The sequence below is a fragment of the Melanerpes formicivorus genome, unplaced genomic scaffold, assembly GCF_026170545.1.
Source record: "Melanerpes formicivorus ecotype bairdi unplaced genomic scaffold, bMelFor1.0.p_v2 SCAF_18, whole genome shotgun sequence".
NCBI lineage: Eukaryota > Metazoa > Chordata > Aves > Piciformes > Picidae > Melanerpes > Melanerpes formicivorus.
The window spans coordinates 13,689,063-13,709,387 of NW_027142370.1; the positions used below are offsets into that span (position 1 = coordinate 13,689,063).

At 52.2% G+C, this 20,325-nt stretch overlaps 1 protein-coding gene across 3 annotated transcripts in view; it reads right to left on the reverse strand.

Annotated features, from left to right (window-relative positions):
* The window catches only part of PTPRA (protein tyrosine phosphatase receptor type A), a 170,715-nt gene that overhangs the window by 42,642 nt on the left and 107,748 nt on the right, over positions 1-20,325 (reverse strand). Inside the window, exon 3 of one of the 3 annotated variants that reach the window (XM_068149676.1) lies at positions 11,269-11,471. The exons of the other annotated variants lie outside the window; for them this stretch is intronic. The gene's annotated coding sequence lies outside the window, so the exon portion shown is untranslated. The remainder of the gene's footprint in view (positions 1-11,268; positions 11,472-20,325) is intronic. 3 annotated transcript variants of the gene reach the window in all.

Consider the following 20,325-nt stretch of genomic DNA (forward strand, 5'->3'; position numbering starts at 1 on the left):
CACCAGCACCCTCACAGCAAAGAATTTTCTCTTCCTGTTCATATGGAACCTCCTGGGCTCCAGTTTGTGCCTGTTGCTCCTCGTCCTGTCACTGGACACCATTGGAAGAGTCTGGCCTCATCCTCTTGGCCCCTGCCCTTTAGCTCTTGGTGATTGTTGAGAGGATCCCCTCTCAGGCTGCTCTTCTCCAGGCTAAACAGCCCCAGGGCTCTCAGCCTTTCCTCTTCACCTGCCCCCTCAGCATCTCCAGAGCTTCTGCTGGACTCCCTCCAGCAGTTTCTTGTCTCTCTTGAACTGGGAAGCCCATAACTGGACTCAGTACACCAGATGTAGCATCTTTAGGGCAGAACAGAGGAGGAGAAGAACCTAGGAGGTGTTTAGGAGGTGACTTGATAGGGTGCTTGGTTGCATGGTTTAGTTGATTAGGTGGTGTTGGATGATAGGTTGGACTCAATGATCTCAAAGGTCTCTTCCAACCTATTCTATTCTATTCTATTCTATTCTATTCTATTCTATTCTATTCTATTCTATTCTATTCTATTCTATTCTATTCTATTCTACCTCTGTCAACTTGCCCCTCACACTTTTCTTAATGCATCCCAGGACACCACTGATCTTCTTGGCCATGAGGGCACATTGCTGGCTCATGGTGAACTTATCCACTAGCACTCCTAGATCCTTCTCCATGGAGCTGCCGTCAGCCCCTCTCCTTTCTGGTGCAGGGGGTTATTGTAGGAGAAGGGCTGATCTCCAACAACAGTGCTATACAACAACAGGTTATTCCTTCTCCAGGTCCACACTCCACTCTTGGTGCTTGTTGAGGCCACTTTACAGGCAACCATGCTCTGGAGCTGAGATGGTCCTGTGGTAAAGAGGTTTTCCCCCCAGCATAGGAAAGGGAGCTTGTGCCCTCCCCTGCTTGACTGCATCCAGGAAGCACTTGAAGATGTGCTGCCAGCAAGAACAAAAGCAACTTGCTGCAGGACACAGATCCTCTGAGCACCTCACTGTGGAAACCCACAGAGCTATGTCACTCCTCATGATGGGACCCACATGCAAAAGCAATAGGACCATTGTTCTCTACAACTCCCTGACAGGAGGATGGAGTGAGGTGGGGGCTGGCCTCTCCTCCCAGGTGATGAGGATTAGGATGAGAGGAAATGGCCTCAAGTTGCAGCAGGGGAGGGTTAGGTTGCATATGAGGAAATATTTATCCACAGAAAGGGTCTTCAGGCACTGGAAGAGGCTGCCCCAGGGAGTGGTGGAGTCCCCATCCCTGGGGGTGTTTAAAAGATGAGGAGCTGCGTGCAGGGAGATGCTGGGCTGTGGCTGGAGTCGATGATCTTAAGGTCTATCCCAACCAGGTGATTGTGTCATTCGGTGATGATTCTGTCAGCTGCCAGCTCTGCCTCACCACCTTAAACGGAGAGCTCCGTGTAAGGGGAGGGCTGTGCCAGCCCCGCCGCCGGCTCTGCCATTCCACACCCCCCGTTCCCAAAGGCAGGATAAAGGATCGCCAGGGATACGCCGAGACCTGCTGCTTCCCATGAAAGGCCCGGCGAATCCGACCCCAAAGCCGGAGAAACCCGAGTCTCCCTTCCCCCTCGGCTGCCTCCCTGCCGCTCTCGGAAAGGCAGAGGAAATACTTGTAATGTTATCAACACAAACACAGCTCCTGGCCGCGGCCACATCCTGCCAGCTCTGCACACAAACAGCCTCACGTCACGGCGCCGCCGCCGCCGCTGCCGCTGCCGCGGGGGGACCGCCACCGGCCCGGCCCGGGGGGATGATGCTCGGGGTCCTGGCTGCCTGGGAGCCTTCCTGCTCAAAAACCTGCCCTAGAAACCTCAACAGGCATAGGGCCACGAAAATGGTCAGGGGGCTGGAGCACCTCTGCTGCGAGGACAGGCTGAGGGAGCCGCGGGTGTTCAGCCTGCAGAGGAGGAGGCTCTGGGGAGACCTAATAGCAGCCTGCCAGTACCTGAAGGGGGCTACAAGAAGGCTGCAGAGGGACTGTTTGCAAAGGCCTGCAGGGACAGGACAGGGGACAATGGCTCCCACTACAGCAGAGGAGATTTAGATTGGATGTTAGGAACAAGTTTTGTACCATGAGGGTAGTGGAACAGGTTGCCCAGGGAGGGAGCTGAGGCTCCATCCCTGGAGATACTCAAGGTGAGGCTGGACAGGGCTCTGGGGCAACCTGATCTAGTTGGGGATGTCCCTGCTGACTGCAGAGGGGGTTGGACTAGAGCTTTGGAGGTTCCTTCCAACCCAGACCATTCTGTGATGTATGATAATTGCTAGCAGAATGTCCAGAAATATCTATATCTATATCTATATCTATATCTATATCTATATCTATATCTATATCTATATCTATATCTATATCTATATCTATATCTATATCTATATCTATATCCACATCTATGTATCTATATCCATATCTATATCTCTATATTTATATCTAGGTTTATTTCTATATCATCTATATCTATTTATCTCCATATATATCTCTCCACCTCTTATTTCTGTCTGCACATATGTATTAATACATTGATATACATTTCTTAGAGTCACAGAATTGTTGGGGTTGGCAAAGACCTTTAAGATCATCAAGTCCAACCTTTAACCCAGCAGTGCTGGCTCACCACTACACCAAGCCCCTCAGCACCACATCTACACAGCTCAGAAACCCCTCCAGGGATGGGGTCTCCACCACCACCTTGGGCAGCCTGGTCCAGGGCTGGACAACCCATCTGGGGAAGAAATTGTTCCTAATGACCAACCTCAGTCTCCCCTGGAGCATAGAATCATACAATCAATAAGGTTGGAAAAGACCTCAAAGATCATCAAGTCCAACCTGTGTGACCGTTTGACCTCCTGACAACTAAACCATGGCTTCAAGTGCCACATCCAATCCCTTTTTGAAGCTTGTCCTCAACATCACAGTATCACAGTATCACCAAGGTTGGAAGAGACCTCAAAGATCATCAAGTCCAACCTGTCACCACAGACCTCATGTCTAGACCATGGCACCAAGTGCCACATCCAATCCCCTCTTGAACACCTCCAGGGATGGTGACTCCACCACCTCCCTGGGCAGCACATTCCAATGACGAATGACTCTCTCAGTGAAGAACTTTCTCCTCACCTCCAGCCTAAACTTCCCCTGGCGCAGCTTGAGACTGTGTCCTCTTGTTCTGGTGCTGGCTGCCTGGGAGAAGAGACCAACCCCCACCTGGCTACAACCTCCCTTCAGGTAGTTGTAGAGAGCAATGAGGTCTCCCCTGGGCCTCCTCTTCTCCAGGCTAAGCAACCCCAGCTCCCTCAGCCTCTCTTCACAGGGCTGTGCTCAAGGCCTCTCCCCAGCCTCGTTGCCCTTCTCTGGACACATTCAAGTGTCTCAATGTCCTTCTTAAACTGAGGGGCCCAGAACTGGACACAACATCTCCCAGTCCATCCCCAGCTCACCTCCAATCCATCCCCAGCATCCCTCAGAGCCTACCCAGCACCCTGCAGTCCACCCACAGCACTCCCCAGCCCTTCCTGGCATGCTCCTCTCTATCCTCGTCACTCCTTCAGGCCAACAGCAACACTTCCCAGGTCCCCTCCAGCACCTTCAACCCACCCCATCCCCTCCTGGCACCCCCAGTCCCCCTCCTTGCCCCACTGCTGGTGCTGCTCACACTGTATCACAGTATCACAGTATCACTGTATCACTAAGGTTGGAAGAGACCTCAAAGATCATCAAGTCCAACCTGTCACCACAGACCTCATGACTAGACCATGGCACCAAGTGCCACATCCAATCCCCTCTTGAACACCTCCAGGGATGGGGACTCCACCACCTCCCTGGCCCCACAAGTGATGCTCAAGGGTCTGACACATGCAGCAGAGCCCTGGGCAGGGGCTGTCTGGTGGCTGGAGCAACCTGAGGCTGTTTCCTCTTGCCCTGTTGTATTTATTTATCCCAAAGAAACCGTATCCCAAAGACATTTCATCCTAAATAAGTTTACCCCAAATACATTCATTTCTCCTGAATAAATAGGCCAAGTGGCAATTAGGATGTCATTTAGCCTAAATAAATGTAGCTGTTTATTTACATTTCTGCATATCTGCACATTTTTGTGCAACATGTGTAGACTCACAGCTATCTGTAGTGTGCACCAACTGCACTCTCCCCTACACTGCTGGGAACCTTCCCAGAGGAAAGGCTGGATGTGAGGCTACTGCTCTGGAGGCTGCAGAACATTATGCTTTAAAACATGTGGATCTTGTCGAGATGATTGATGCTGAGGAGGGGGGTGGAGAAGGAAATAATCTCTTTATAAAGTAATAAGTGGCTTGCAAATGGGCCTGGTGCGTGCTGCTGCTGCTGCTGCAAGGGGGCTGGCTGCAGGACCACCCCTCCCCGCGCTTCCAGGAAGCAAAGAATTAGTCTTCAGTGCTGCAGAACGTGGCCAGCCCCTAGCTGGATGCAGCCATCCACAATCAAAGGCAGGATTTACCCCCACCTCTGACATATTCCTAATTCCTGGAAAATGAGGCAATCCTTTTCTCTGTGCGAGGAGGAGACGCGGCCTGAATTCCACCCAGCTGCCTGGGACCCCGGGACCCACTGCTGCTTTCAGAAAGATGCTGCAATCTAGTGGCTTGACCCAGCCCACCCAACTCCCTCCTGCTGGCCCCAGCTCCACTGAAAAATACAAAAAAATCCTGCACTTTACTTCTTTTGTGTGTGTCTGTGTGTGTGTGACAGAGAAGAGGGCAAAGCCAGGAGCGAGGTTGGTGTTTGCCCTGGTTAGCAGCTCACAGCAGGACAAGAACAAGCCTGAGCATAAAGAAAGGGGAAAAAGGTCTGGGTTTTGGTGGGGTGGGTTTTTTTTTTCCCTTTTAGGTGGCAGCAAGCCATCAGAGTGGCTGGAAAACAAACCTGCTGTTCCTCCCCTCCTCCCTGCTCCTTTCCAATCCCATTCGTGGTGCTGCAGCCTCTCTGTGGAGCTGTGACCAGCAGCAGAGGAGAGCTACCCGTGGGCTGGACTGGTGGCAGAATGGTTCGGGGTCCTCTTTCCCCCAGGCCCAAGCCACTCACGGTGGGTGAGCTGCAAAGGATGGGAAAACGACAATGGGGATGAGCTGCACTGCTGGAGAGCTCAGCAAAGCCTGGTCCTCAGGGAGGAATCCCCCAGGGAGGGGCCGAACAGGGGGATCCTTACGCTGTGAGTTGATTTCTTCTCTGCATCAGCCCTCTGCGAAGAGCTGCCTCAGCTCTTAACTACATGGGGCTGGCTGCAGTGAGCTGGACAGCACAGAGAGGGGGGCCACTGAGTTTAGGGAGGAAAAAGGATTGTGACTAATTCCTTGCATGTGTCTCTGAAGCTGAAAAGAGGCCTTTGATGTGTCACCGAACATTATTCCCCCACCCCACCCTCTGCTTTTCCACTCTTCAACAGAAAAGATGAATCACAGCAACCATTCACCCTCTCTGGAAATCCACTGCCTTCCCTTGGTTATTTTCTGGGCTTTTACATAAACAGGAGGCTCCACATAAGTGACAGATGCTGTGAGGGATGGTACATGAGGAGGGGGAGAGGTCTGTGGGAAGGGCTTGGGCTTCTGCTTTCTCCACCTGCCCAACCTGCAACAGAGTCCCCATCCCTGGAAGTGTTCAAAAAGGGATTGGACATGGCACTTGGAGCCATGGTTTAGTAGTCAGGAGGTGTTGGGTGACAGGTTGGACTGGATGATCTCTGAGGTCTTTTCCAACCTTCTTGATTCTACGAGATTCTATGAGATCACTGCCTGCCTGCACCTTGGTATGGGTGGCATGGGTTGAGTTGGAAGGGACCTAAAAGCTCACCCAGTCCAACCCCCCTGCAGTCAGCAGGGAGATCTGCAATGACAGCAGGTTGCTCAGAGCCCCAGACAACCTGACCTGGAATGGTTCCAGGCATGGGACACCTACCACCTCTCTGCAACCTGGGCCAGTGTCTCATCATAAACCATTTCTTTCTTACATCCAATCTCAGCTCCCCCTCTTGAAGTCTAAAACCATTGCCCATTGTCCAATCACTGTAAGTCCTGGTAAAAATCATTCCTCCCCACCTTTCCTGTAGCCCACTTTAAGCACTGGAAGCCCACCAGAAGGTCTCCATTGAAATTTCTCTTCTCTGGGCTCAACAACCCCAACTCTCTCAGCCTGGCCTCACAGCAGAGGGCTTCCAGCCCTCCCCTCACTTTCATGGTCCTCAGAACCGAGAGGTGAAGGCACAAGTCCTCTTTCAAACAGCAACATCATCATATGTGCATGGAGGGAACTTGACCCCACTCCCACCTGGCTTTCTGGGCATCCAGAAATAGCTGGCAGGCTTGGGGTGATGGTAAAAACTGCTGGCCTGAGCCAGGATCAGTTTTCCTCCTGGAGGTAATCTTCAGTGAGATGTTAGTCTATCCCATGCTGACCATGCAGGCTCTCAAAGCACACACTGGCAGCAGCTATGTGCATGAAACCATTGTGGGTGGATGAAGGGAGGATCAGGTGTCCAGCAGCCAGAAGGTGGAAGGAAGCTCCCCAAGCTCCCCAAGCTCCTAACTCTGATGACTGGGAATCGCTCTATTTCAGCCCAGCTTAGCATCAAACGACTCCTGAAATGGCTTTTGGACTCCAGAAGTGAACAACACAGCTTGGATTCACGAAAAGGGTTTGCACAGACCTTTGAGATCACAGTCAAGATAAACTTCCTGGCTCCAGCTCTGTTTAACATCTTCATTGATGACCTGGAAGATGGGGCTGAGTGCCCCCTCAGCAAGCTTGCTGATGACACCACACTGGGAGGAGTGGCTGATACTCAGAGGGTCCTGCTGCTGTTCAGAGGCACTACACCAGGCTGGAGAAATGGGGCAACAGGAACCTCATGGGGAGAAGGGCAAAGTCCTGCCCTTGTGGAGGAACAGCCCCAGGCACCAGTACATACTGGGGGCTACCCAGCTGGAAAACAGCTTGGCAGAGGAGAACCTGGGGTCCTGGTGGACACTAAACTGACCACAAGCCAGCAAGGTGCCCTTGCAGCAAAGCAGGCCAGTGGTGTTCTGGGCTGTGGCAGAGAAAGCCTTGCCAGCAGGGTGAGGGAGGTTCTCCTTCCCTTCTACTCAGCACTGGTGAGGCCACTCTTGGAGCACTGTGTAAATCATAGAATCATAGAATCAACCAGGCTGGAAAAGACCTCAGAGATCACCAAGTCCAACCCATGACCTAACACCTAACACCTCCTGACAACTAAACCATGGCTCCAAGTGCCACATCCAAGCCATTTTTGAACACCTCCAGGGATGGTGACTCCACCACCTCCCTGGGCAGCACATTCCCATGGCCAATCTCTCTTGCTGGGAAGAATTTCTTCCTCACCTCCAGCCTAAACCTCCCCTGGCACAGCTTGAGACTGTGTCCTCTTGTTCTGGTGCTGGTTGCCTGGGAGAAGAGACGTGGTGCTGGGCTCCACAGTACAAGAGAGACATGGACAGATTGGAGAGTCCAGCAAAGGGCCATTGAGAATTCAGAGGCTGAAGCATCTCTGCTGGTAAGAGAGGCTGATGGAGCTGGAACTGCTCAGCCTGCAGAAGTGAAAGCTCTGAAGAGGTCTCATCAATGTCTATAAATCCCTGAATTAGGGGTGTAGAGAGGACAGAGCCAGGCTCCTTCCAGTGATGCCCAGCACTGGAGGTCATGAGCACAGACTGAGACACAGGAGGGCCCCTCTGAACAGCAGGAGACACTTTTTGACTGTGAGGGTGACCAAGCACTGCCACAGGTTGTCCTGGGAGATTGTGGAGTGCCCTTCTTTGGAGATCATTAAAATCTGCCTGGACATGGTCCTGGGCAACCAGCTCTAGATTGCCCTGCTGGAGGGAGGTTGGACCAGATGACTTCCTGAGGTCCTTTCCAGCCTCAGACACTCTGGGACTCCATGAATCTGTAGCTTCCTGTCCTGCCAACTTGCTGTTTTTTGAGCTCATAGTGGAGTCAGATAACATCCTGCACTGGGAAGGAGATGCCTACACTGTGCAGGATGTATCTCAGGATCTCACCAGAGTCCCTCCAGCTCTGTGCTGGTGTTCAGGGCACAAACAGCAGTCACTGCACACCACGACAGCCTTCTGCCATGTTCCAGACAACTCTCACCTTCTCAGAGCCACTAACCAAGAATCACAAGCTGCTCAGGGAAAATGAAGCCATTACAGACTCTTCCAAAGGAGCATGGAGCACCTCAAGACTGATACCCTAACCCTAACCCTACACAAGCCCTAAGACTAGGGAATTATTATCCCAGTTAGGAGATAGGAAAAGTGAACTGATGAGGTCTTAAGCAAAATAAAGAAGAGAAAACTACCAGTGAATGTGGATGCTTAAGTGACTGGCACAGCTCAGCTCCTGAAGAGCAGCAGGAAGGGTGACAGTAGCCATCTGCCCTGTGACTGTGGCATGGCAGATCTTGTTGGTTGGGTGTTTGGTTTTTTTTCTGCCTTGATTTAGGACATAAATCTTGCTCTACTATGTTGAAATCCCAGCACCAAGCCTAGAGACTCCACGAGGTCATGTTGCAAACACAGAATACAGAAGCAGAGGATGTAGGCTCCACCCCTGACTACAGCAGGGGTGACACAAGGAACTCAATGATCTCCACTTCTTGATCACTGGCTCGCACTGATGGGTGCTCCTGGCCACAGTGCCAGCACAGCAAGTACAGACACTGTCTGGAAGCTGCCCCAAGCACCTTGGAGGGGAAGAGCCACAAATCCATCCACTTATTTCCCTAATGATATTTTTCCTAACAACCCTCATCATTAGGATGGGTTTACTTTGCTCTCAGCCACTCTCTTCTGCTGGCACAGTAACTGCTGGACTGTGGGAGCATGAGGTGGTCACTCCTGCACCTCTCCCCATAGAACTGGAACCATTCTGCTTGGAATAGTCATTTAAGATCATCAAGTCCAACCACATGGTCCTCACTGCCCTACCATCCTCTTGACACTGTGATGCTTGATCACAGAGGGTAGAAAGAGTTTCACAGTATCACAGGTTCACAGAATCCTTTTGGCTGGACAAGCTCACCAGCACTGCCAAGTCATCACTAAACCATGTTCCTCAGCACCACATCTGCATGGCTTATAGAGCCCTCCAGGGATGGGAATTCCACCACTGCCCTGGGCAGCCTGGGCCAGGCCTTGACAACCCTTTTGGGAAAGAAATTGCTCCTCATGTCCAACCTAAACTTCCTCTGTCCTATCACTTGTTACTTGAGAGAAGAGAGTGACCCCCACCTGGCTCCAATCTCCTTTCATGGAGTTATAGAGAACAAGAAGGTTTCTCCTCAGCCTCTTTTCTCCAGGCTGAACAACCCCAGTCCCTTTAGCTGCTCCTCACAAGATTTGTTCTCTAGACCCTTTACCATGCATGGAATAAACCAGGATGGGTTGGGGAATAAATTGTGGAGGAAGACAGAAGGGAATGAGGGGCATCTTGGATCTGTCAAATGGAGAATGATCAGCTGGAGAGGATTTCCTGAAGGACACCCTCAAGGTGGGCCAGGTAAAAGCTGAGACAAGGTAAAAGTGGAGGTCTAAGAGAAAGAAGAGCAGTGAGCTAAGCCCAAGGGAGCTGTCAGGTAATGGAGGATGAAGGACCAACTCTAAGACATAACCAGGAGAAAGGTGCTGGGGATGGAGGGTTTCACTGCAGGCCAGGCTGGTGAAGGTTGGTGGAACTGGCAGGAGATGTCTGGAAAGAGAGGTTAGACCTTCTTCAGGGTCTTCCTAGTATCAACATTGTCAGGGGGATGAAGGGCAGGGGAGCAGCCCTATGGAGAAGGACTCTGGGGTGATGGTGAGTGAATAGCTGGACATGAGCTGGCACTGTGTGCTGCCAGCCCAGAGCCAGCTGTGTCCTGGGATGATCCCCAGCAGTGTGGACAGTAGGGGCACAGAGGGGATTCTGCAACTCTGCTGCACTCTGCTGAGACCCCACCTGCAGTGCTGGGGCTGGTTCTGGGGTCCTCAGCACAGACAGGGATCTGATGAAGCAGGGCCAGAGGAGGCCACAGCAATGCTGGGAGGGCTGGAAGCACCCTGCTGTGAGGCCAGGCTCATAGAGAGCTGGGGTTGTTGAGCCTGGAGAAGAGAAGGCTCCAGGGAGACCTCCTGGTGGCCTTTCAGTGCTTAAAGGGCTGATCAGAAAGCTGGAGACAGACATTTCGGTAGGGTCTGTTGTGACAGGACAAGGGGTGATGGTTTAATCTAAAAGAGGGAGATTCAGACTAGAGAGAAGGAAGAAATGTTTTACTGTGAGGGTGGTGAGACTGGGCCCAGGTTGCCCAGAGAGGTGGGAGATGCCCTATGGCTGGAACCATTCCAGGTGAGGTTGTCTGGGGCTCTGAGTGACTTGATCTTGGTCACAACAGGAGGCTGAACTAGATGACCTTTAAAGGTCCCTTCCAACCCAACCCATTCCATGATTCTGTGATCTGCTGTAGCAGATCCCCAGAGCTTGTGCAAGCCCTTGGCTGGCACAAGAGCGATCACCACGGCCTCCCCCTGTGGGACAGGCATGGCAGGTGCCGCACAGTGCTGGGGAGAGCGACTGCCTGAGAGGCTCCAGTGAAGCTGCTTCATCTTATTGTTCAAAATAATGAATGAGAACAGAAAGAAAGAAATCAATGAAGCCACACAGTAATAGATCTCTTTAAATACTCCATGTCAGGCTGTCCCCTTCTTTGTCCCAGGCATTGTCTGCACCACGTACAAAGAGAACAGGGGTGCAGCTCACACAGCAGCTCTGCCTGCTCCTGGCTGAGAAGGGCTAAGTGTGGCCATTGTCAGAGCATCACAGACTGGTTTGGGTTGGAAGGGACCTCAAAGATCATCAAGTTCCCACCCCCCTGCCACGGGGCAGAGACATCCTCCACCAAACCACAACATCCCCACCTCGCGAGCTGCCTCGGGAGGGCGAACCCACGGAACGTGGGGAGGAGAAAGGTGCTTTAAAAACAGCAGAGCGAAAACGAAGCCCAGCTTTCAGGCAGGATGGAGATGACCTCCCGGCTCCAAGCCAGGCCAGGAGGGTTTGGGCAGCGAGCAGCGGGGAGCAGCCTACTCAAAACAAAGGTGTCGGAGGGGGTCGTTCTCCTGGCAGCCTTAAGAGCTCATTAGCAGAGGCTAAGCTCCAATGGAGAGGCACGCGGTCGGTCATGCAGCTTAACGACTGGCGGTGCTTACCCTGAAATCCACCCGGGGACACCTGTCAGGGTGCGGGGAGCAGCCAGCCAGTCCCACGGAGCAGCCCCCCCCCGGGGCTCAGAAAGTGTCGCCGAGCCACCAAAGCACCGCTGTACCTGCCCGTGGTAATCCTGCACCGCTGCTGCTTCAGCCCTGTTGCCACAGTAACACTTCTGGTAGAGCCCAGATCACTGATTATGAAACTAAGGGGGGAAAAAAAAAATAGAGAGAACAAAAAAAAAAAAGAACACAATAATTCAGAGGCTGCTAATTAGGATCTCCTCCAGCTCTCCAAAAGCTCCACGGTAATGACATGAGGGGTTGGGAGAGCAGGGCAGATGAAGCCGCCGGGAGGCAGGGTCAGCGCCGCCGGCCACACCGCCCTGCTCTTTGGGGCCCTTTGAGATGTGGGTCTTAACATTCAGCTTGCAGATTCCCTCTTTTTCTCCTCTCCAAACAAATGTGCAAGACGTGGTGGAACAGTCTTTACTCTTTACATATATTTGCATGAATTAGACTGGGGGAGAGGGAAAAAAAAGGGCTTGAGGACGGCATACAAATGGTGAGAGCGGGAGCGGGGCCAGGGCTGCAGCCCCTGCCTCTCCCCTTCACGCTGCTTCTCCCACAGCTTGCCAGGGAGAGGAACCCACATCCCAGTTTTACCAGCAGCTGGCAGGTCTAGAAGTGAGGTTTGCAAACAAGGGGAACTGGAGTGCACAGAATCATAGAATTACAGAGCGCATCAGGTTGGAAGGGACCCTCAAAAGTCAGCTTGTCCAACCCCCCTGCAGTCAGCAGGGTCGCCTCCAACTAGATCAGGCTGCTCACACCCCCATCAAGTCCGACCTTGAATGTGTCCAGGGATAGGGCCTCCACCACCTCCATGGGCAACCTGTTCCAGTATTTCACCATTCTCATTGTGAAGAACTTCCTCCTGATGTCCAACCTAAACCTACCCTGCTCTAGTTTCACACCACTGCCCCTTGTCCTGTCACCACAGACCCTTCTGAACAGTCCCTCCCCAGCCTTCCTCTAGGTCCCCTTCAGACACTGAAATGCAGCTCTAAGGTCTTCCTGGAGCCTTCTCTTCTCCAGGCTGGACAGCCCCCAACTCTCCCAGCCTGCCTTCATAACTGAGGTGGCTCCAGCCCTCTGATCAGCTTCATGGCCTCCTATGGACCCATTCCAATAGGCCCATGTCCTTCCTGTGTTGAGGACTCCAGAGCTGGATGCAGCACTGCAGGTGAGGTCTCACCAGAGCAGAGCACAGGGGCAGAATCACCTGATGCAGCCCAGGCTGCCATTGGCCTTGTGGGCTTCCAAGTGCCTACTGCTGGCTCACATCCAGCTTCTCATCCACCAGCAACTCCAAGTCCTACTCTGCAGGGCTGCTCTCAATCTCATCATCCCTCAGCTTGTGCTGGTACTGAGGATAACAAGTTGGAAGTCTCTTCCTCTCTGACTTCTGCTGTCAGTGCCAAAAGCATTTTGAGGCACGTCTTCTGCTGAAAGCTGCAAGCAGCAGGCTCTGGTTGGAGCAGCTGTGCTGCCAGACACAAGTGTTTTTCAACATGAGGGTACTGGAGCATATTTGCAGGCAAAAGGAAAAGGACCTGGCAGGTATATCTGGGGCTGGAAACCCAGAGTGATGCTGGCAGCTCGTCCAAGTGCCTTCATTTCTCCATCCTCTACTGGATGATGGATCTTCCAAGAGGATGAAATGGTGCTGAACAAGTGGGGTGAGGGACAAAGCTGTGTGAACAGAACAGACCAGACCAGACCAGGTTGGAAGAGACCTTCAAGATCATCATGTCCAACCCATCAACCAATCCAACCCACCTAAACAACTAACCCATGGCACCAAGCACCCCATCAAGTCTCCTCCTGAACACCTCCAATGATGGTGACTCCACCACCTCCCCAGGCAGCCCATTCCAATGGGCAATCACTCTCTCTGTAGAACTTCTTCCTAACATCCAACCTAAACCTCCCCTGGTGCAGCCTGAGACTGTGCTCAGTACATAAGTGACAGAACCCATGTTTCACCAACCCAACTGCCTGACTTCAGCTGGCTCTGCTGAGGAGGACCCAGAGCCAGCAACTCCAAACAGAACACAGAGGCTAAAACACAAATTGCCAGTGAAATCTGCACCCTGAACTCAGGCATGGCCTTGGGTTTGTCATGGGGAAGGGCAGGAGCTGAGTAATGGCAGCATCTTCCAGTGCAGGACCAGCAGGCTGTGATGCCCTGACCTTGACCAGCAGCAGATCCCCCTGTGCTCGGCACTGCTGAGGCCATACCTTGAGTACAGTGTTCAGTTTTGGGCTCCTCACTCTAGGGACATTGAGGGGCTGGAGTGTGTCCAGTGAAGGGCAACAAAGCTGGTGAAGGGTCTAGAGCATGAGTTTTGTGAGGAGCAGCTGAGGGAACTGGGGTTGTTCAGCCTGGAGTAAAGGAGGTTAAAGGGAGACCTTCTGGCTCTCTATAGCTCCCTGAAAGGAGGCTGGAGCAAGGTTGGTCTCTTCTCCCCAGTGGGGAGTTGGGGGTTGGTCTCTTCTCTCCAGTAGTAAGTGATAGGACAAGAGAAAACAGCCTCAGGATGCAGTAGGGGAGGTTTAGGTTGGACATGAGGAACAATTTCTTTCCCCAAAGGATTGACAAACCCTGGACCACACTAGCCAGGGCTGTGGTGGATTTCCCCCTCCCTGGAGGGGCTTTAAAGCTGTGTAGATGATGAGAGGGCTGGAGCACCTCTCCTATGAGGACAGACTGAAGGAGTTGGGGCTGTTCAGTCTGGAGAAGAGAAGGCTCCCAGGTGACCTAATTGTGGCCTTCCAGTATCTGAAGGGGGCCTACAGGAAGGCTGGGGAAGGACGGCTCAGGATCTCAGGTAGGGATAGGACTAGGGGGAATGGAATGAAGCTGGAGGTGGGGAGATTCAGGCTGGATATGAGGAGGAAATTCTTCCCCATGAGAGTGGTGAAGCCCTGGAATGGGTTGTCCAGGGAGGTGGTTGGGGCCCCGTCGCTGGAGGTGTTTAAGCCCAGGCTGGATGAGGCTCTGGCCAGGCTGATCTAGTGTGGGGTGTCCCTGGCCATGGCAGGGGGGGTTGGAACTAGCTGATCCTTGTGGTCCCTTCCAACCCTGAATGATACTATGATACTATGATAGATGTGGTGCTGAGGGCCATGGTTTAGTGGTGGACTTGGCAAGTAAACGGTTGGACTTGATGATCTCAGAGGTCTTTTCCTAACCTAACCTAAACAACTCTGTGATTCTGTGATTCTAATTACCCTCCCACAGCCTAATTACACACCATCAGCTCCTGGTTTGAGGGACTGACACTGCAATTAGGCTGATGACTGGGGTAAGGACTCTTCCTCAGGCCACCCCAGGAGCGGTGCTGCGCTGTGCCTGATAATCCTTCCCTGCAAAGGGTGAACAGCCAAGCGCTGGGAGAAGAACTGAGGAACTACAATTTCCCCTTCCTTTCATGCAGGGAAATAAGTGAGATCGATTTTTCTTTCTGTAGCAGCATCAACTGAAGCCTTCAAAGCACAGCCCCTCTGTTCAGCATGGCAGGAACTGACCTCTTCTCCCACTCCCCAGTAACCCTGGGGCTGTACTAGGTGTGGTGTCAATTAGCTAGGAAAAAAAAGGTGACTGAATAGCTGGAAACAATGCACAGGGCTAGGACACCCACTGACCACAACACAACAGCAAGTGGGCAAACACAAGGACATCCCAGTCCCAGGCAGAGGAGGATGAGCATCTTTCAATGAAGAGACAAATCAACCCAGTGGGCTGCAGCTGCCGGTTTAGTTGGAGGCACTGTTCCTAACCTTTTAATAGGCTTATTTACAGGAATTAGTCCCTTAATGCCGTGTGCTCATGGCTGATGAACAGAATAAGCCGGTTCGATGTGACCACAGAGAGAACATCTGCTTCTGTGAGCAATTAGGGCAATTACCGCCAATTATGGGGACTGCAGGTAAGAGCAGCTGGGGAGGGGCTGGCTACCAGGAGGGATGGGAAGCTTTTCAAGAGGCTGCTGTGAGCGGGAAGCTCGCTGGGAACACCACAATCCCGGCACAAAGCAGCCTGAGCCCTGGGGGCAGCTGGAATATCCTCAGCGAGGAAAGGATCTGGGGGAGCAGCAGAGTTTTGGGATGATCTCTGTTATCATTCCTGCTGTGGGCATTTGAAGCAAAGCAGTCTCCCTAACGTTCCCTCTCGGCCCCCACTCTTGGAGAAGTGACCTCTGTTTGCCTCCAGTGGCTCTATTTCCACTTTCCAGCCATCTCACAGCTGGTTTTTCAATTTGGTGGGTTGGGTTTTTCTTTTTAATGCATTTTCCCTTCCATCTTCAGTGCCCCAGAGGAGCATCCTTGCTCAAGACAAAGCACTGCTGTAGGCACAGGTCTTGGAGCCACACCAACGAGATGGGCATCTTAGGATCAAAGACTCACAGCTCTAGTCATGAGGTCTGTGGTGACAGGTTGGACTCGATGATCTTTGAGGTCTCTTCCAACCTTAGTGATACTGACTACTCAAAGGGAGTAAGTAGTTTAGCGTGGAAGAGACCTTTAAGGGCCATCCAGTCCAACCCCCTGCAGTCAGCAGGGACATCTGCAGCTACAGCAGGTTGCTCAGAGCCCCAAAACAACTCCGGGGATGGGGATTCAACCACCTCCCTGGGGAGCCTGTTCCAGTCTTAGAGAACCCCTTTAGTCAGGGAATTTCTTCTGATATCCAACCTAAACCTCACTGCACAGCAGCAGGCTGGCGCAGCACAGTGTTAGGGACTCCCTGCAAGACACTTGGTGACATCTAAGAAAGACATTGAGATACCTGAATGTGTCCAGAGAAGGGCAAAGAGGCTGGGGAGGGGTCTGGAGCACAGCCCTGTGAGGAGAGGCTGAGGGAGCTGGGGTTGCTTAGCCTGGAGAAGAGGAGGCTCAGGGGAGACCTTCTTGGTGTCTACAACTACCTGAAGGGAGGTTGTAGCCAGGTAGGGGTTGGTCTCTTCTCCCAGGCAACCAGCACCAGAACAAGAGGGCACAGTCTCAAGCTGTGCCAGGGGAAGTTTAGGCTGGAGGTGAGGAGGAAGCTCTTCATAGAAAGAGTAATTGGCTGTTGGAATGTGCTGCCCAGGGAGGTGGTGGAGTCACCATCCCTGGAGGTGTTTAGGAAGAGACTGCATGGGGTGCTTGGTGCCATGGTTTAGTTGATTAGATGGTGTTGGGTGATAGGTTGGACTTGATGATCTCAAAGGTCTTTTCCAACCTGGTCTATTCCATTCCATTCCATTCCATTCCATTCCATTCCATTCCATTCCATTCCATTCCATTCCATTCCATTCCATTCCCCTATTACACGTCTAATGTTTATATATGTTTTAAACCTATTGTAAGCACAATATCCTAAAGCTATGATATACGACATACATAATGCTATAGGCACATCACAAGCCTAATATCATTGCTCTAAACCCACTTCCTGCCAAAACAAGACCATGCAAACTGACCCAACCCTAGTCTTAAGCAACAGGGTGGGTACAAGCCCCTGCAGATCCCAACACAAAACCTACTGCTCAGCAGGTTAACATTAAAAATGGAACTCAAATGCAGCTTCTTAGCCTTAATGTGATTACACAACAGCCTGGGACAAGTGATTTGTAGCCCTCCCATGTTATTCACAATTCATTCTCTATTTTAATCTCCCCACCAAAAGGCTGAGCTCAAGCAGGTTATTGTCAGCGAGGGCCTTTATCACCAGCCTTCGAGTCGGTCAAGGCATGGGAGAGAACAATGACCCTCACAGGAGAACAAACACAACCTAAACAAAAACACCCTGTTGCTAAGGTCAAAATCAGCCTTTTTGGGGGGTACAGCCCAGGACTGGGAATCCCAGTGCCACTCCATAGAGAAAGCAGGGAGAATCCGAGCTCGGATTGGGGCAAATAACCTGAAAACAGAGAATCTGGACCTGGACTAGGGAAAATAACCTGAGACTCAGCCCCATCGTGTTTCCCCCCCAGGATTTTCCTCTGTATCATGCAGCTGACTTCAAACCAAAGCAAATGGCTGGAGCATGCTGCTGTTTGCAGTGGGTGATGCTCTGCCTAAGCTCTTGTGCTGCTCCAACCTCTGTATCATAGCCATAGAATCCCAGAATGGCTTAGCTTGGAAGGGACCTTAGAGGGCATCTACTCCAACCCCCTGCCATGGGCAGGGACACCTCTCAACTAGACTGGGCTGTTCAAGGCCTCATTCAACCTCACCTTGAGCACCCCCAGGGAGGGGGCATCCACAACCACTCTGGGCAACCTATTCCAGCGTCTCACCACCCTCATACTGAAGAACTTCTTCCTAAGATCCAGTCTAACCCTGCTCTCCCTCAGCTTCAAACCATTCCCCCTTGTCCTGTCTCTATGAAAAGTCCCTCTGCAGCCTTCCTGTGGGATCCCTTTAAGGGATTGGAAGGCAGCTCTAAGTTCTCCCCAGAGTCTTCTCTTCTCTAGGCTGAACAACCCCAGCTCTGTCAGCCTGTCCTCAGAACAGAGGTGTTCCAGCTGTAGTCTTGAGCTTCATGCCTTGATCCAGGAGGTGATCCTTGGCTGAAGAGCTCCATGCTGAAACCTCAAGGTTACAGCAGTGCCAATGGCTAAGGTGTTCACAAGCTTTGCAGATGGCTGCTGGGAATGATCCATCCTGCTGTGCCATTGTCAGCATGGCAAGAAGAAAGCTGAAGCTGGAGGAGCAAGTTCTGCTGGGGCAAAAAGGGCAATGGAGATGCTGACCACCTTGCCCTCACAGCTGAGGAGCAAAGCTACATTTAGATTAGCCTTTAGGAAGGAATTCTTCACCATCACTATGGTGAGGCACTGGAGCAAGTCACCCAGAGAAGTTCTGGAGGCTTCAACTCTGGAAGTGTTCCAAGCCAGGTTGTGTGGTGCCTTGAGACACACTATCTAGTAGAAGATGCCTCTGCCCACGGCAGGGGCTTGGAACTAGATGACCTATAAAGTCCCTTGCAACCTAACCATTCTATGACTGTATGAACATCCAGCTGGGACCTCCTCTCACAGAAAGCCCCAGCCTCAACAGTTTATCTGGTGACATCAGCCCTGAAAGCAACCACAGAGCATCTTGTGGCTTCTGTGTGCTTAGCAGAGAGGGCAGCACCTGCTTTTGGGGTCTGCTAGAGCAAGGCCCTTAGCCAGTGGTGTGGGAAGGAGCTGGGTTTGGCTGTGGTATGCTCCCTGTTACACACAGCTGCCAGCTTTGCAGCAAGACTTCCCAGCAGCAAGGTGGCTCTGAGGTCAAGAGTGACCACAAGGCCAGGAAAGCCCTGCCTAACAGCCCCAGCAAGGTGCCACAGAAGGTTGGGCAAGGGGCAACCAGAGTAATGGTGGTCCAGAGAAGCCACCAGTCTCCAAGAGCAGCCCATCTTCCTCCCCTCTAGATGGAGCTGCAGGAGAAGCCTGAGGTGCCTCCCTAAAGCGACAGCAGATGCATCCCATCATCTGCCAGCCCCATCTCCTGACCTGCAGCTTGGCTTGTGGTGAAACCCAGCAAAGCACCAGACCAGCCATTCCCTCCCACAGCACAGCAGGGAAATGCCCATCGTGGCCAGCTGCAGGTGAGGCACAGAGCCCCCCAGAATGGTTTTCCCTCCCTTCATCTGGGCAATCCTCAGCTCCCAGACCACTCAAGAGGCCAGAAAGGTTGTTTGGATCAGGCACAATGGGGCAGCTGCCAGAAGAAATGACTCCTCTGGAGACTTTCTTTGCACTGGCACCACTACTGCTTCTGCAGGCACATCAGCACTGCTGAAATGATGCATTCTGGTCACTTCATGTGCAAAAAACACACAGAGGGAATTCCAAGCTTCCTTGAAGGCAGCAGCTTGGACTCACAGGAAAGAGAGAACAGAGTCAAGGTAAGGCATTTGTTATGGCCCATTCTGGAGGTTTCTTTACCAATAAACAAGGTCATTGAACATCACCACGTGTCACTTAGAGTTTAGTGATACCCAGAGAAGCATTAAGAGGCTATGACAGAACTCAACTCCCTCTGAATTAGGCACCTAGGCCAAACAGCCACCACAATGAAATGAAGCTCAATTCAAAGCTCTCAGGAACAATGGAGCACTTGGCCCAGGTTGCAGCACTTCCCCTATGGGGACAGGCTGAGGGAGTTGGGGTTGTTCAGCCTGGAGAAGAGAAGGCTCCAGGGAGACCTTAAAGCAGCCTTCCAGTACCTGAAAGAGGCTGCAGGAAAGCTGGAGAGTGACTTTTTACAAGAGGTGGTAGTGATAGGATGAGAGGCAAAGGATTTAAACTGGAAAGGGGGAGATTTAGACTGGAGATTAGGAAGAAACTCTTTCCACTGAGGGTGGGGAGACACTGGGACAGGTTGCCCAGGGAGGTCCTGCATGCCCCCTCCCCGGAGGTGTTCAAGGCCAGCTTGGACAGGGCCTTAAGCCACCTGGTCTAGTGGGAGGTGTCCCTACCCATGGCAGGGGGGTTGGAGCTGGGTGATCTTTAAGGTCCCTTCCAAGCCAAAGCACTCTGTGATTTCAATTGCAGCAGCAGCACAGTGGAGAGCATCCGAGCTGTCTCCATCTTTCAAAGTCTTCCCTGTCCCAGCCTTTTCAAAAGGCTTTGCAAAGCAGCTCTCCTACAAAACCACCCATTTCCAGCCCTCCCTGCCTGGCAGCATAATACACAGAGGGCTCCTCAGTGTGGCTGTCAAATGAGACCCCCCTCAGCCAGGCATGAAATGGTACAGGAGCTCGCACCCAACAACAGAGCCGGCTTTCTGCAGCCGCCGGCCGCTGCTCGCACACAAGACAAAGTCTGTTGCTGAAGACCAAGCTGTACTTGGTGGTGTGGTGGCCCAGCCTAACAAACTCAGCTCATTTCCATAGCATCCTGAAATGGTTTGGGTGGGAAGGCACCTTCAAATGTCACCCAATTCCAATTTCCCTGCTGAGGACAGGGCCATTTTTCACTATCAGTCTTCCGAGTATTTCTCCTCATCAGCTCACTC